Below are 18,170 nucleotides of genomic sequence, written 5' to 3'. Positions count from 1 at the left end.
GTGCATTAGTGCTGCAGGGGTTGTGCAATAACAAGAAGTCATGTGTGTTTTGTTTTAGCTTGCATGTTGTTTTGTGATATGATGCACTGATTGGTTGGCACTTTTAATTCCGTTGTACACGTTGCAATGACAAATAAAGATCTATCTATCTATCTATCTATCTATCTATCTATCTATCTATCTATCTATCTATCTATCTATCTATCTATCTATCCATCTATCTAATTGACACCCTGTTCTGATCACAAAAAGAGCAACCAATGCTCTCGAGACTGTTGGCCTAAAGTCGTCACATACTGTACAAAATATGAAATACCTACACAATTGCCTAAGTACTGGAGTGTCACCAGAATGTATTTAAACCTGAAAATGTGCACTGCAGTAGAGTGTACTTAAGAATACTTACATTAAGTAAATGTACTTAGCTACATTACACCACAGGTCTTTTCTCTCACAGTCTCCCATGTCTATTCTCCCATTCCCTTCCCCTTTTCTGGGCCATAAATCTCTCTTCTCCACTTCTCTAAGTGGATGCTGGGCGTTGGGCCCGTGGCCCCCCGATGCATCCCTCTCCTCTCCTCTCCTCTCCTCTCCTCTCCTCTCCTCTCCTCTCCTCTCCTCTCCTCTCCCAGGGTATTTATGAAGCCTTTGTACTCGTTAATCACACTATAGTGACATTTCCACTCTGACACTGCAAAACACTTCCTCATATTTTACCAAATCCTCCATATGTGACATACGGCGGTCATCCTCTCCAAGCTATAAACACGGCGCGGGCCTCCCTTTCTCAGCGAAACGAGGGGAGTTTATACCCAAGCGTGTCTCATTGCTGGCCAACGCTCCCATTTTCCTGTTTTCCAAAGCCGTGCTGATATGCATCGGAATGGCAAAACCGAGGGGGAATTAACTCATACAGCAAACGCTGATTATTTGTGAAAGCAAAATAAAGAATCCATATGTCGGGGGCTGGATGGGGGCCTCGCCGCATGAATACATGTTTTTTCGCCGCAAAAGCATGTTTGCTTTTACGAGCGGTGTAAAACAAGAAAATGTTTGGATGGTTCAAGGAATAACACCGGAGCTGTCCTCATACGACCCGGGCATCAGAGGAAAAGTGCAGTGCAGCATTCAGACATTACATTACAGACAGCATTCAGACATTACATTACAGACAGCATTCAGACATTACATTACAGACAGCATTCAGGAACACCTTCCAGTTCTGCTTGGAGCATAAGTGGGGCCCGGGGACCCCTAGGGGTCCTTGAGGGAGTTCCAGAGGGTCCCCAGCTAAATGATGTTCTACCAAAACAGTAACTCTGACTGTACAAATTTGGTTCCATTTGTACACTCAGAGTTAAATTAACTTTGATTTTACAACATAAATTGGAGATAGAAAGGTCATTAAATGGGGACCGTAGCCTAATTCAATTCAAACCGGGTGCCCTTGAAATGGTTAACTTGAGAATCACTGCTAGAGCCGTACAAATCTTCTCTTATGGGGGTCCTTGGCATATATTTTCAAATGGGGGTCCGCAGGCGAATAGTATCATTTTGGGGGTCCTTGACATGAAACTACTACTTAACTACTTTACTTGATCATGCACTACTTGATCCTACTTCAGTGTCACACGGAAGCAAGTAGAAGATCTGGTGCTTTTGTTTTCAAATTTCTAATGTTGAGAAGTAACAGTTTTGGACATGAGGTTATAGAGACATCATACTACACTAACTACAGTGGCACACAAAGGTAGGAAAAGTCACAAACTCATTGAGTGTGCATTTCATTTTTTATAAATGTTGAACCACTGCAAAGTATTAACAAGAGCTTGCTAGTAAATAAAGAACTGCATTCGATCCATTGTAACACAAGGTATTTTCCCCATCATTTCTTGAAAGGTGAATTTGGTTTTAAACAAAAGGGTTTTTCTACCCAATCAGCGAAGATATGCAATGGAGTGTCACAGTCCCGCCCCCTTTCAGAACGACGAGGGCACCAGAAGAGGATTTCCAATTCATTTTCCCCATAGATGTTTCAAGAAGTATTTATTTAAAGACCTGTAAAGCCTCGGACAAAGCCAACGCAGCAGGTGATGACTCATGACAATAAACAAAAAAAATTGGGCCGGACAAATAATTAGAAAGAAGTGTTGTACCCTGCCCTTTGTTCTTCTTTCTAATTATTTGTTCAGCCAACGAATTGTGTTTATTGTCATGAGTTATCGTCTGCCAAGTTGGCTTTATCTTTTAAAGGTCTTTAAATAAATACTTTTTGAAATGAATGTGAAATTCTCTTCCGGTGGACCGTGACACTATTAAGATTTACTTTTGAATTAACTCAACAGCATTTTTTTGCAACTTTAAGCACACATACATGCCACTCGAAGAGAGAACTAAAAAGCATGGAACACCCCCGAGAGTCTGGGCTAATAGGGCCTCCTCCTCCTCTTGTTGAGTATATTTTAATGAAACACATGCCAATGAGTGAATAAATTAGTGTTGAAAGAACTGTCGGAGAAACAGTGAGCCTGAAACGGGCGGGGGAAAACAACCCCTGGAATGTGTCAGTGTGCTGCTACCCTAATCAAACAAGCCTCCAGAATCAATGCTCAAGTGTTTTCTTGTCAGCCCACGTGCACAGGTGCGTGCACAGGTAAGGCATTTGCCGGAGATGACAGGTGATTAAGAAGCCAAAATGTTCCTCCTCTGCGTGGTGACCTGGTTAACCCAGCTCTGCCGAGGCTGTTCCCAAGGCAGTAATGCTAAACAAAACATTTCTAGAAAAGCTGAAAGGTCTCGGCCCGCACACCACCAGTGACACTGAAGATAATTTTACTGTAGCGCTGTAGGCCCTGTGTCTCAGCAGGGGGAGGAGGGGCTAGTCCGCGCACAGAGAGTACAAACGTCACTGGATTACAGACGCATTAGATCATGTGTTTATCACACTGGAGGTATTTGCTCTTAGAAAAAAGAGGCAGACAGAGTGACAGGAACATTTCACGGAGTGACCTCGCCTTAAAAAGCCCCAAGAAAGATCAGGCCGGAATCTCCCAACCTTTTTGGTTTCAAGAACATGATTTCATAACCGAAGCTCTCTGTTGTATCAAACTATTTTAATTTCAAGGAAGCCTGAGAGTGGAGCCGTTTTGGTTCCCTTTGTACAGTGCACTCTCAAGATTTACAGACCTCTATAAAGACCTCTATTTACAGACCTACTAAAAAGTATAACGTTTTTTGAACCCCCCTCAAGGAACCCTGAGGGTCCTTGGAACTTTGAGAAGCACATGCTCTCTATGCTGTATGAATCTCGTAGTGGCGTACGGCAAACGGACATTAAGGATGAAGCCTTAATTGTTTATAAACGCCGAAATCTAATTATTTATACAGGCCGAAAACAGCCGACAGTACGACCTTGCAGATCGCCTGTACGACGAAGTACACATTTTGGCGAGAGAGTGCTGAGCTAGCTTTTTGGCAAGCTCACGCTGTGTCTGTTTTGAGCTGAGTTTATATCAAGTGGGCTGTATGAAGGGTGGGGGGGGGGGGGGTTGTTCACTGTATAGGTCTGGGTACTGACAGAGACAGACAGAGCTCTTGTGTTCGTAAACTCCCCGAGGGTGCAGATTGCACTATTCCAACGTACAAGAGGCCTTGTTTATGTTGCAATTACAGCTTACAAGCCAGCTACACACACACACACACACACACACACACACACACACACACACACATACAGTATGAACACGCGTGCATGTGCAGATTGCACACACAAAACCAAAAAGTATGCACAGATTGCACGCACGCACGCACGCACACACACACACACACACACACACACACACACACACACACACACACACACACACACACACTACAATACACTTCATCTTTTACAATGCTGCAATCGTTGCTAGATGGAGGGGGGGGGGGGTGTCCGAAATGGCCTCTTGGGCACAAATCAAAAAAAGACTGTAATCTCTCAAAGAAACCTTGAAGGTAAACATTTGCTTAGCAAAGTCAATATTTACTGGATGTTGAGACCTTTATTTCAACAGGCCTGGTACTGTGGGGCCACAACTTGACCCCTTCTCTTTGTCTGGAGTGTGTTTCTGTGTGCTCTCGCCCTCTAACACAGCAATCAGCCCCTCAATTCAGGTCTTACACACACACACACACACACACACACACACACACACACACACACACACACACACACACACACACACACGTGTGTGCGAGTGCACAAAGACATGGCATTTTCCCTTCTTTCCCCCGTTGCTCGAGATGGGAGATTGTCACCTAGTAACAATGGTCAACATGGTATGTAATATCGAACGATGGTGAGTGTGATTGCCAGGAAACTGTGTCTTTCTTTGCACTCGAGCCATTCAAGCCATCCAAGCCATCCAATGACTGTTTGGTGCAGTGCATTAGCTGTGTTATCATTGGCTCCAGGCGGCGAAGGCCCCCGCTGACAAACGGCCTATAGTGTAGTTGGACGATCAGATTGTAACCGTGTGTGTGTGTGTGTGTGTGTGTGTGTGTGTGTATATATATATATAATATTCTGCCTCCAAGCTAAGCATGCAAGTTTTGGAATCTCTTAATGGACTGTCGACTGTGGCACACCAAAGATCTTTCCCCGATACCTCAGTGTGTATTTTCAGTTTGAGTTTTTTCTTTTGAGTTTTTTTTTAATAAATTAGTTTTTATTAGGATTTTGACAGACAAGTCATGACAAACATAAAACAAGACATACATAACACAAGAACGCCGGCAAGTGATGCGCCATGAGCTTGTACACGTGTTTTTAATAGCCAACGCCACAATCTAAAATGATGGTTGGTTTAACAGGTTAATGTCATCATCTCACCCCCTCTGGGCTAATAAATTGTACGGGGGAGTGTTCAACCTCGCGTCTGTCCTTTTGAATGCCAGAGGGCTTTTGCGGAGACTTTTCTCGACTCTGCGAAGAAGGCAATCTCGAGGCTTGGAGCAAGCAAGCCAACAGCCGCCGCTCGCTCGTTCACTGCATGCTGTCATGAGGCATGACATCACGAGCTAGGCCCCACGCCGACTGCCAAGAAAGCACACATAGGAGAATCACTTGCCATGACGAAAGGCAAATGTGCTCCTGTCAGCCAGAGTAATTTGTCACTGCGGAGACATTGTGTTGCTGCCGAGGCTCAAAGTCATTACGTAAAGTCATGTACAACATGTCATTCGCCTCCGAGGAATTTGAGGTGGGGTGTGGGGGGGGGGGGGGGGGGAATTGATCGGTGCGATGAAGGAGCACTGTACTACTACACGATGTCGAGTCGATCACAATGGGACCAGAACTTCCAGTTCTGGACCGTAAGCCCTGTCAATCACTTTCATCCTGAGCCTAAATTCTCTCTCTCTATCCGTTCGACTCCTCTCGCGAAACACCCTTCAGGATCATTTTCCTTCTCCGTCTGTCAGTCTGCCCAACTTGCTTTTTGTTCTCCCTCCATAACTTGTCTCTCCACTCTGGAGTTCTGTGATTGCGAGGCAGGGTGTGACGGGTCGGTCCGCTGCATGTGCGTCTCCTTGCCTCTCATGTTCGGGTTTTGGCAGTGGTGGAAAAAGTACTGACACTTAAACCAAAAGTAAAAGTAGATCTTTTAGCAGATCTACAAGTTCACAATGCATTGCGACCCATCGTGAGCTTGTAGATCGGCTATTTTCAAATGGCCGAAAGGTGAAGTGGTTAGCGTATGTTTTGCAATAATAATCAAATTCTACAAAAACTACAATATTTCGATCTGAGATGTAGTTGAGTAGAAAATGGAAATTAAATTGGAAAGTACAGTATAAATACTTAAGTAAATGTACTTAGTTACTTTCCAGTTACCACCACTGGGTTTTGGCTTCTCCCCGTGGCTATAGCAACATTGCACACACCCTGAGAACGGCGTTGACAGATTCTGTGAGAGAAATATGCAAACCAGGTCTATGCAAACAAGCTCAAAAGAAGCAGGCCATATGAGGACTTTAAACCTATGCATTTCCAAATAATAGTAATAGTATTTACAAGCCACTTTACAGAAAAATCAAGCTCAAAGTCGCTTAAAATAAGCAGACATGGCAATACTGCCTGAGAAACCTCCTCGAGCCCTATAACGATGCAAGCTCGGCGTCTCAACACGTTCCAGCGTGCAATTACGCTGGGATCACTTGGCTTCGCGTTAGGTGGGTGGTAAGTGGGTGTGTCGCTGGGGCTAATTATAGATATGGGTGCTCACAAGTTTTTTGGGGGGCATCTCAGGGTCTTTTGGCTCGTGTAAGCCCAAGTGAAGCAGTGCTGTGATGAACATGTCTGAGTGTGCGTGCATGCATGTACACACCCACGTGTCAACGAGAGTTCCTAGTTGAGACTCGTGGAGAAAACAGGCAATGGCTCCAACACAACAACTCAGTGTTAATTTAACTTGGAAGAGTGTGAAAAAAGTTAAAAAAATGTTGAGCTTGAGGAATCCAGTGCTGCCTAATTGAATCTTCCGCAAAAGATCATATTAGCCCATTAAAACCAGGAAAACAACTGTATAATTTTAGAACACAAAATATACCACATTTTTTAAATTTTTGTTTTGTGTGAGAACTATAATACTGATTTAGAAGGCATTTGTAGAATCGACCTCAGGTATTAATGCGTTAGATTCCCTCTTTAATTCCTTCCTTCCTTCCTTACTTCCTTCCTTCCTTCCTTCCTCCCCCACTTATCGCTCCCCTCATTGTGTCCTCTGGCCTCTTGGCCTATGGCGTGTTGTCTGTCATGTATACAGAGGCAGAGAGAGTACGGCCAAGAGCCTTCTGTCCTCGGGGATCTTGAACTTTTTCTCCCTGTTGACAATAGCTGGTGCCGTAACGGAGCGACTATTGGGTTTCAGTGTCACTCGGGCCTTCTATGGAGCTCTCTTATGAAGAAGAGAAGTCACAAACAAAGGCCACACCAGAGGCCTGGCCTGGCCTGAACATTCAAGGTAAAACAAAAATGGGAAGGGCCCAAAGGCAGTGGTGTGTACTTAACTATTTAGACCCTATTGACCGGAGTCCCTCAGGGACCTCTGTTTTATTGTTATATAATGTTATTGTGGGGAAGCTCTTGCTGAAAATAGCTCCGTGTGTTGCGCTGAGCTTGTCGATCTGCTATTTTGTGTTATTTTCTGCGACAGCTTTCCCCACCATATCGATGCTGCAGTGCAATGTATGTAATTAATTACAATTTTGAGGTAGTTACATTTTTCCATACTTTTTCTCGTGCTCCATTACATCTCAATGAGGCAAAGATTGTACTTTTTTATTTTTTACTCCACTACAATTATCTGACAGCTTTAGTCACAAGTTACTATATATTTGGATTATTATTTCATATATTACACGGCTTGGTTGAATGCTTGATTCTGATTGGTCAATTACTGAATTCAGTGGTCTGTTATTTATTGATAATGACCGCTCCGCTCTATCACAGACCGCTGGCTAATCAAATCAGAGCACCTGCTGCGCCACGCTTAATTTACTGGATGACAGCCATGTAAACACACACAAAATATCATTTACTGTTTTACAGCTAAACATTGCTCTCAAAAATGTTTCTGAAAACATTTGAGCGAGTAATAGACGATGCAGTAACCGAAAATGGATTCTATTTGATCAACTCACTTCCTTGTTTTCTGCTGGGCAGACGCTGGCCAGCGCGACACTTATGGAATACTTTCATTACCATATTAACCACCTCCGCTTGGCGTCCGTGGTTAAACCCCCTGTCGAGGGAATTATCTCCCTACAATGACCACCTGCCTAGGCAGACATTATCCCTTACTTAGCCACTTAAGCCCTATTTAATGCTTCAGACCTTGTAGATCTGCAATTTTCAAATTAGGCCTATACTTTTTCTTGACAATTTAAATAAAGAGTGAGCAAACCTATGTCCAAAAACTGTTACTTTTCAGGATTCAAATTCAAAAGTAGGCCTACCATACACAAAAAACACAAGATATGGAAATAAGAGGTTTCTGCCCCAAAGCGACAATATAGGACATTTACAGTATTTCTACGGTGGCCAAAGGGCACCCATGTGTTGTTATTGTTGTGGGTGGCTGCTGTGGAAGGCTTAGGCATGGATTATCTGGTCCACAGTCAGGAACACATAGGCTCTTCTCTTGCTGTGACTTTATGTCTCTCACACATTGTCATACAGAAACTTTTTTTGTGTGTTTTTTATTGTAAATCAACACCCTATACTTGATCATATGGCTATTAAAGACTAAAACGGAGTAAACTTCTCTATGATTTTAGTTCGTTTTGTAAACACACAATACAGTTTCACTTTTATTTATTTTTTATTTTTTTGTAAAGCCACATTTTAATTTCAGTTCAGCTATAAATGTTCTTGTTTTGGTTATTTCGTTAACCAGTGCCCTTTTGACACCACAATGCTCTCGGTGTGACTCTGAGGAAAAACAAAAAAAAGTAGATGTTTTGAAATTGTATCTCTCTCTGACGCCACAGAAAACCATATCAACCACCAACCATTACAGTACAGGGTTACAATGTTACTCATTTCCTATTCAAATGTTTGGTAAGTGGGCTTATAAAATACAAAACAAAAAAACAGGGTGCTATAATTATGGTGGTATAAGTATTTATTGCATAGCTTCATGCAGCTTTCATGCAGTTTCATGCAGCTGCTTAGCTTGGGTTGAGGTGTGTTCTGAACAACATTGTTATGTCACACCTCGATCCCTCTGATCCCACATGCTCACTTATTTTAGTTTAAAGATGGAGTGCCGTGATTTTTGTTTCCGTTTTGTATAGTGTCTATGGAGTTAACATTACTCTTTTTGGTTTCTTCCTGAAAGCCTTTGAGTCTAAAGGCCCAATCGAAATACACACTTTTAGTGACATCATAACCCCTAATGGACCTTTCGGTAATCGTCACCCACTCCCGCCCCTCCCCCGTTACTGTTGCTAAGTAGGACACGCTTGCTGCTCCTATACACTGAGGACCGTGTTATGTCGGCGTTTTTCCGAAGAGGTATAATAGAAGTAGAATAGAAGGTAAAATAGAAGTATTCATATCAAGAACATCCATACTATAATAATGCCATGGTGAAACGTTGCTGTTGGGCGTCCTGCAACAGTGCTTCATATAGGTACCCAGAACGTTTGGGGCATTTTCTTTTTATTCCTTTTCCCGTGGGTGCACAAATGCTTACATGTCATTACATGCATACATGTCATTCTTTACAATATGGAGGTTGAGGAGGCGGCGGTCACACATTCAAAATTCTGCTACTAAACGGCCTCCTCACCCTGCTCCCCTCTGGGAGAAGATTGCGGCTGCCGAAGGCTACGAAAGCCTGCCACAGACAAAGTGTGTCAGCTGCCAGGCTGCTCAATGACTCTGGCTTCCCTTCCACCCCTGCCCCCTAGTGACACCGGCACTTTAAACACCAAAAATATTGATGAACTATAACTCTGCACTTTATATTTATTTTCCCTGCACGGTGTTGTCTTGTGTCTGTTGGTATTTGTGAAAATTTGTGTTCTTGATATGAATACTTCTATTCCTCTTCGGAAAAACGCTGACATAACACAGTCCTCAGTGTAGGAGCAGCAAGCATGTCCTACTTAGCAACATAGTAACAGGGGAGGGGCGGCCTGGGCGGGAGCGGGATGGCACTCACCAGCAATTCGTTACCGGACTAGACTGTAATAATGCCATCATTGTCCTACTGCAACAACCGGGCGGATTTGACAGGGACGAAACGGGAGAGCATAACAGCGCCCCCTCAGGAGAGGCTCAGCAATCCTCTAACCCCTGCTATTAGACACTGTAGCAGTAAAATGGCAGGCAGCATATTTAATGGCATGTCTGCCTGCTCCTCCACAGGCCATTAGTTCCTTTATATGTCTGTAATAATAGGCTATTTTTTATCATTAGGTATGTGAATGATATGGAATGGCCCGGCTGGAATGCAGCTAAGTGGGACCAGAAACCTCCTTTGAATGGCAAATTCAAACCTGGTCCAGACCAGAGATGAATGCTATTGTGACATTTAGATATTAACTTGAAAAAACTGTCTGTCTTTAGGCATTACGCAAGAGATGGTGATGGTGATGATTTTAGACCTGGGTTTTTTTGTGAGATTGACATCAGGTTAATTAAGGATGTGGGACGGTTGCATAGCGCAGTTGTGGAAGTACATTTATACAAAACTGCACTGAAGTACTTAGTGTTAATTGTCTTTTGAATAATAATTCAGTTTACTTTTTGTCTTGTCACCGGTATGCGTGCCGGTTGACAAGACCCATATGGAGGCCCATACATATGGAGGCCCACATGGAACCTCTCCCTCTGCTACGGAGCTCTGAGATGAGCTCCTATGCACTTTGGTACCGGCAGTGGTCGCGATCGGTGAATATTTTCCACTTTGCACAATTCTTACCTTTTCAGCACATCATATCCAAAAAGTAGGCTAAAGGTTGGCCCCCTGCTCTCAGATGTTTTATTTTTTAGCGGGCATCTTTATTGTTTCAACAACAAAGTGTCAACTTTTTGCGAAACTCAATTGAGAGTAGGGATGCTCCCATCACTTTTTAATTTTTGCTCCCGATCCGATTCCGATCACTTATGCCATATCACAATAGTGTAATATCCTAAATCACAGTCACAGACTATATCCAGTCTAATATCATGCCTTGCCCATGCACCAAAAGGCCTAAAGTGATTACAAAATAATAATAGAAAATACAAATACTACTGCAGGCCTATATTTTTATTATTTCTTATTTTGACAAAATAGGTTTTCCCATTCAGACACATAGCAGTACATGTATAGGCCTACTGTATTTCATTAATTGTCTATCTGAGAAATGTATGTCACTCTAGTCTAGTCAAAATGCAAAAATATGTGACTACTTGTCATTGTGGATTAAATAGTAAATCGTTTTGAAACTATACAGCTTATAGAACTGAAGTCAAGTTAAACTTGTATACGTAGATCATTCAGAGATAGTCCTACACAGAGCCATATATTAAGACAGAGTTACGACAACTCCGTTCACTTCATGGGGCCAGTCCAATGGCGGCTCTTCTACATAGACTTACAGTATATTGATGAAGTGCATTGTGAAGAGTGACAAGTCCTGGACCGGAAGTTGGCAGAATGCACTGGACTCAGGCAACAGCCCAGCTTTAATGATCTTAAATCCCTTTATTGTAGATCGTTTTAGTAATAGTACAACATAAACATTACGTAGACGTAGAGACTTTAGTTGTCACTGTACAATACTTTAAAACAGTTGTCATGTTGTACACATGCCTACAATTGCAGATTTTTGCGCTGCTTTCTTTGAAAACAATGTACTGTATTTCAAACTCCAGCTTGTCACTCTCCTGGCTGCATGAACAGTGCTCAAGCGCTCAGTTTTCTGCCCCCTCAATGTCATAAAAAAATGGTTGAACTGCTTTTACTATAGCTACAAACTACATTTCCCCCAGGGATACAAATGTAGTTTGTTCCAACTACTCCATGCCATGGTGAGCACAGGCTACGCTTTCAAAGAAACATCTCCAACACAGTCTGTGTCTCGAAAGTTATCGGGGTCCTTGGACCTTGGCATTAAAAAGGTTTGAAAACGACTGGTTTATATGGCTACACGGACTGAGAGAACTTTAAAAGGGCAGAGGGAAAAAAAGCAGTAGTGCCTTGGTTTAAGCATGTAATTAGCTCTTTCGGCAGGGCCATTCATCACAAGGAGGCAGGTTTGTGTTTGTGCGTTGCACAGAGCAGGTGGAACGCTGCACTTAGCTGTGGCCGATGCTGTAATGTTTTAGTGCTGAGCATAACCACAAATCACCATCCTTAGCATCACGCTTGATGTCATTAATAAAAATAACTGAGCAACTGGAGGCGATGACATGTCCCGCCTACTGTCAAACACAGTGGTGGAAGAAGCACTCCGATGTTTGTTAGTTTTTTTTAAAGTAGCAATACCACACTGTAAAAAACACTTGCAAGACATAGTGAATCATGATTTAATTTGATTTATTTTTTACATTGGACGACACAGCGTGTACACACACACACACACACACACACACACACACACACACACACACACACACACACACACACACACACAACAAGATCGACAAACTCAAAAACTGCTACTTTTGTTTGACCCTGTATAGTAAGATCAAGCAGGGCGTTAATTCTCTGCCCGACAGCAGCGAAATACTCCAGTACAGTATATTTGGTTGCTGTCCACCACTGCACCCGCAGCAGGGCAGAGGAGGCGGCGGCGGCAACGCATGACAGCTGAGGAGACAAGGGGAGGAGGAGGGGTTTGGATTGGACGTAGCCCAGCAACCACAGGTATTTCTATAAATACCCTCCAATGGTGTCGCTATCGACCCGTGGGCGGGTGGAGCGGTGGAGACATGTCAGGCCATTGTTTGGTCTGTCTTCTCAGTGTGGGTTTTCGGGGAATGCAGCACTTGAGGCGTACTGTACCGTATACCTGAAGAGGGAGAGACACGTCGCTGTTTGACACCGCTGCTTAGCCCAAGTAAAGTGATCCAAGATGTTTCTGAAGTGTAGTGTTTCTTTCCCCAGAGACCCAGCCAAGAATACACCATACTGTACATTGTACACTATATGGGCTCTCCCTGGTCTTACTCTACACTATAATTATAGATTTGTGAGCTTGTAGATCTGCTATTTTTGCCCAATGATAGCCCCAGAATAGGCCGCTGGGACACACTAGTGTGCCGCTTGGACACACTAGTGTCCAAGCTAGTACGCTTGGACACACTAGTGTCCAAGCGTTTGAAAGAGGCCACTGTTTCTTTGTGCCTCTCTGCCTGACTCGCACACGTGTAGATGCAACATTTCTAAAAGCACCCATATACAGTAAGTGTGCTATTTATACATTTTTTCTACATATTTGTGTTTTCCTGAATCGCCCTCCGCTCCCTTCTATATCCAGAATCAGGTTATTGAGCTGTGCAGTGTTGTTAGCTCCGCTGTTACGCCAAACTTTGTCTACATGTAGGTGGCGCACCCTGCCAGCCTCGTCCTACTCTTCCTGGCCTCGATCATGAGCCGTGGGAGGTTTCTGATGTAGTTCGTCCAGGTGAAATCAAATGCCATTTGTTGCATTCTTGGCATTGAGCTTATATTCACATCTATCTCCCTATAGTAAGTAGTCCCCTTCCTTTCACTGCGGTTTCCGAGACTAGGGCAATGTCATCTGCATAGTGGAGGTCGGTGATGGGACGTACAATATGCTTAAAATGAATTCCGCAGTAGCCGTTATTTACTGCATTCTGTTGATAATGTGTATGTGAACCACTGGCACTGTGGCAAAAAAACCCCCAATAAATGTATATAGGGCGCTGGGGGCTTTAAGAAGGTAGGCGGGGTCAAACGCTGTTTTGGTCGAGGCAGAACATTCTATGGACTTATTTTCCACATATACAACAGATGTAAACAAAAATAAAATGTTTTCGCGCAATTGAAGAAGAGAATTACCGTTCGACACGCATGGCGGTAGATGATCAAAGGGTTCTCCAATAGGTTCTCCAATAGGCGGCCCGCGGGCCATTTGCGGCCCATGACGCGCCACCTTGTGGCCCCTGGAAGAATTTCAAAAAAATATATATATATATTTTTAGTATGGTATGTGCGATATGAAGTGTGTGATTACCATAATGACAGTAATCTAATCATATCTTATGATATATGTCTTAGATATAAATGGCATTAAATGGGAGTCAGTAGCCTATGTATGTCAAACTGGGCATCCTTCAAATTAAAATGATGAGATTCACTGCTAGAGCACTGTAGTATCTTTTCAAATGATTGTGGTCTTGCACTGAAAATGAATTAATTTTACACTCAAGGACCACTGGTGGTCCCCGGACTACTGGTTGAGAACCACTGTTCTACATCTATTCTAAGCTTAATTCATTAATGAAAAAATAAAAAAATATAAACATTTTGCGCATGTGGACTCGGCCCCCAGCCTGGTACCCTAGTCAAAATATGGCCCTTGAGGAAAATGAATTGGGGAACCCTTTACAGTGTCATCATCTTAATATACCGGTAAGGTAAAAGAAAACAGCTGGTCCGGAATTAGCCTTTAAGTTTGCCACAGGAACAACGTGAGCGTGTCTCCTCCCTGCCTCTGATTGCTAGAGCAGCGTGGCTGCTGCAGTACGAGGCTTAATAGACCACAATCAACAACTGTGAGAAAAGGATTTTTACGACTTTGATTAAAAAGATAATTGTGCCTCCGATAGTCGGAAGAACAGATTTGATATGCCATCGCCTGCATGCCATCTCTGACATTCACACGATTACGCCTGGATATTTAATTGCCTTTGCCGCATTTCTTAATCTGATGTCTTGTCTGTGGCATCCTGAGTTCGGCACATTGAGAGTAATCAGAAACCGTTTTCGTTATTTTGCGCTCAACAGTTGTTGCAGAGTGTTGATCACTTGTTGCCACAACTGTACACAAACCCCAGTTAAAAAACGTAATGACCTAAGCTTCATTCGTCCTCTCCAGCGCGTCTGTAAGCTGTTGGCTTTGGGAAACACTAGGAGAAGTGATTCAGAGGGCAACGTCATCTGTGTATGTATAAACATCTTTATCACTAGGGTTTATGATTCCGTCTTTACATTTGTAATGCCTGCTCTGGCAAACTTGTAGCATCATGTAACAAGCGCTTAAGAATGCTGCACTTGTACACACACACTCTCTCTCTCTCTCGCAAGCTTCACTCCTTGCTAATTGTAGCCACAGTCTTTCATTTTGTGGTATGTTAGGTGTGTCCCATCCTGAGGAGCAAATTCTTCCTCCTCGCAAGTGGAGGAGCAGACTGTGAGTCTGGCCTGCGCAAACATCATATTGTACTATAAAGCTCAAACGAAACACATCGTTCATTGTCAATTCACCAATATTTCTAATCTCTCCCATTTGAGCTCATAATGTTAAGATTGTCACATTGAGTACACTATCGTCATAGCAATGAAACATCAATGAAGGTTTCATGCTGTACCTGCAATTGGTGATAATCGATTTCCAACGTAATACAACTTTCAATGCAACCTAACTGAAGGTTTGTGTACTGTATGTGATGCATAGTAAATGGTGCGCCTTTATCCAAGGTGCTTTAGATAGTTTGTGCATTACATTCACACACACATTCATACACCGATTGCAGAGGAAAGCATGCAAGGCTCCAACCTGCTCATCGGGAGCAATTAGGGGTTCAGATTCTTGCTCTATGGACACTTTGACACGAACTCAGGGGGATTGGCAACTAACTGAAATGTTAAACTCAGACTTCATGTCAGTCGTGTATTATATAATCTATGATGTATGACTCTGGGCAAGGTTTTAGCCGTTTGATCGTACAATCAACGATTCAAGTGCTATAGACCAAAATGTGAAGTGGCCTGTTGTAGCGCCACCATGAGGCAGGCTTTCAACATGTCACAACACATTTGGCAAAGACATGCGGGAAGAAAGCCAAGTAGAGTTGCAACTCCCTTCTGTTTTACTAAAACCAGCGGGTTTAGGTGGTTAGTGTGGGACCTCCATTGGCCATGTGCGCTGGAAAGAGGAAAGGAGTACATTGGGATTATTATGGAAATGGTCCTTTTGGCCAAGCATTACAGTAATATAACACTGGCGATGACATCGAAAGCCTGTCATGTTTGTGTGCATGTGCATAATGTGTCCAACCTTTTAACCCTTTCATAAACAACCACTATGTAATTCAAATAAATAAAGCATTGGGACATGCAGTATTATTATGTTTTTGTCGAGACACGACCGTGGCTCGTCCTAACCACGCTGATGTTAAACCACGCTGATGTTTCTCAAGCCTCTTGACAAATGAAGATCTACGTTCACTTTATTATAACAAAGAAAAAAGCCTCAACCACTGACTTTTCCTGCATATATCCACAAACTGTTGACTGGCAGGCGAACCCAATGCTGTGGGAAATATGGGGATAAGCACGACCACGGATCCAGTCCAATGATTTAGATTGATTGACTCATGATTGTAATTTGCCTTTGATTTTGCTATTAATAGATGAGGTAAGACTTAACAACACTGCAGTTGTTGTAGCCCATGTCAGCTCAGAATATTTTATTTTTCAAAATATAATATGAAATCGTTATTGTCCCTAAGGATATTCGTCTCCACAGTCTGTTCAAACACCCACATCAATAGCACATACAGTAACAAAAAGACAATACAAAAACATGAGGTCCCCCACTGTATACAGAACCATCCTACATTGCAGTTTGTTTAATGTTGCGATGGCTGAGGCCTGAGGGGAAAACTCCTACTTAAACAGACCTTTTTCCATGGCAAGGTTCTGTATCTTTATTCAGATCATGGCATGAGGTTAAAAAGGCAGTACAGGGGATAATCAGTGTCATTGATATTGAAAGTGCTAACTGTGTGATGGCCTTATTGTAAGTAGCCTTGCCGAGCCATGAGGCCCATAGGGCAGGAGCCTATCTCCTGTTTATGTAGCGTGAGGCAGCTTGATGTACAAGTACACCCCCTGGACATGACGCTAGTATGTCGCAGGGACATAACTATCGCTGCAAGACCGGATATCCAGTCCTCATCTATGAAGTAGTATATCTATGATGTCTCGACTCCATTTGGGCAAGGTTTCAGCCCCGATCCGACCATCAATCATTTCCATTGTGAAGCTAAAGTTAAATAGTATAAAATATATTAAAGATAGTATGTGCATTAGTGATGCGCGGGCCGGCCCGGTGCCCGCAGACGGGTCAAGGTTTTCAGCGCAATTGTCGCGCGGCGGGGTGGATCACCTGAACCTGGCTGTCATCAGCGCAATGAGCACATCTGCATTTAATCTTTCTTAATTGAGCGTGTGATTTTACTGGTTGGGTCATTTCCTAGTGTTTACAATAGATATTCCTCTAAATCTGGGTAGAATTGTAAAAGAAAAATAAAGGCGCCTCCTCCCCTCTCTCTTTCGAAAGCAATTGAAATTGAATGGACTGAACTTGCTGGGTGAAAAGCCGGTCGTTAGGCTACTTTTTATTTTTTGCGGGCCACGGGGCGGGCGGGTCGTTGATTAATATATTGGTTTGCGGGGCAGGTTGGTGCGGGCTGGCTCCCGTGGCGGGATGGGACGGGCGGGTTATGAAAAAAAGCCGGCCCGCACATCACTAATGTGCATATAATTGTGATTGTTACTTACTTGGCCTACTGACAGTGTGCAGTGGTATCTCCACATGTCCTGCTTTTTTTGCAAGATCGACAGGGCTAATGTGGCCCTACCTCGGTCAAAGTGAGGTCCAGGGACCCTCAGGGTCCTTGAGGGGGTACCAAATGGACCCTTCATTATTTCTCTGTCCCCCAGCTATGGGACGTCATCTGCTAGGTACGGTACGAACATATTCATATGCCCAGAGGCAGAGGCTTGAAGAGCCTCTGCCAGATGAAGACCTACCTTCACTCTACAATGTAGCAATATACCTCTGTTGGCTACGGAGTTGTAAACAGGACAGAGCTGCTAATGTGATCTCCGCTGGCTACAAAGTTGTTAATGGCATGTCCATTGGCTATAGTTGTAAACAAGACCTCCATTGCTGGATAGTTAGGTGTTAACAGGATGTCCATTGGCTACAGCGTTATAATCACGATGTCTGCTGGCTGCAGAGTTAATGGGGCGACCAATGGCTACAGACGTGTTAACAGTTGTCGTGACTCGCGGTGGTGAACTGCTCCTTGTAGACTGCCAACCAAAAGCCAGAGATTGACCTGACCAGACTGACGTCCATGCCTGTTGGAAACAAAAGAGCAGCAGCCAGCCGGGGCCCTAACATGGGCCATAGCACAGAGCATGTGTAATATGTATAGAATAACTGTTGTTCTATTCCAGTAGCTCACCACAATGAAAACACAAAGTCCCGTGGCAGGCTGTATGTTACATCTGGGCATAACGTTTATCCAACCGCAGGGAAGCCGAGAGGCAAGCAAAAGCCTGCATTATAAGTCAATAATGGTATATTAAAGCCAGCACTTATGTTATATATATATATATATATATATATATATATGCATGCATGCAAAGGAG

The sequence above is a fragment of the Protomyctophum bolini genome (genome assembly GCF_963924005.1).
Source record: "Protomyctophum bolini genome assembly, chromosome: 16".
Lineage (NCBI taxonomy): Eukaryota > Metazoa > Chordata > Actinopteri > Myctophiformes > Myctophidae > Protomyctophum > Protomyctophum bolini.
Note: the sequence above shows the minus strand (reverse complement) of the source record.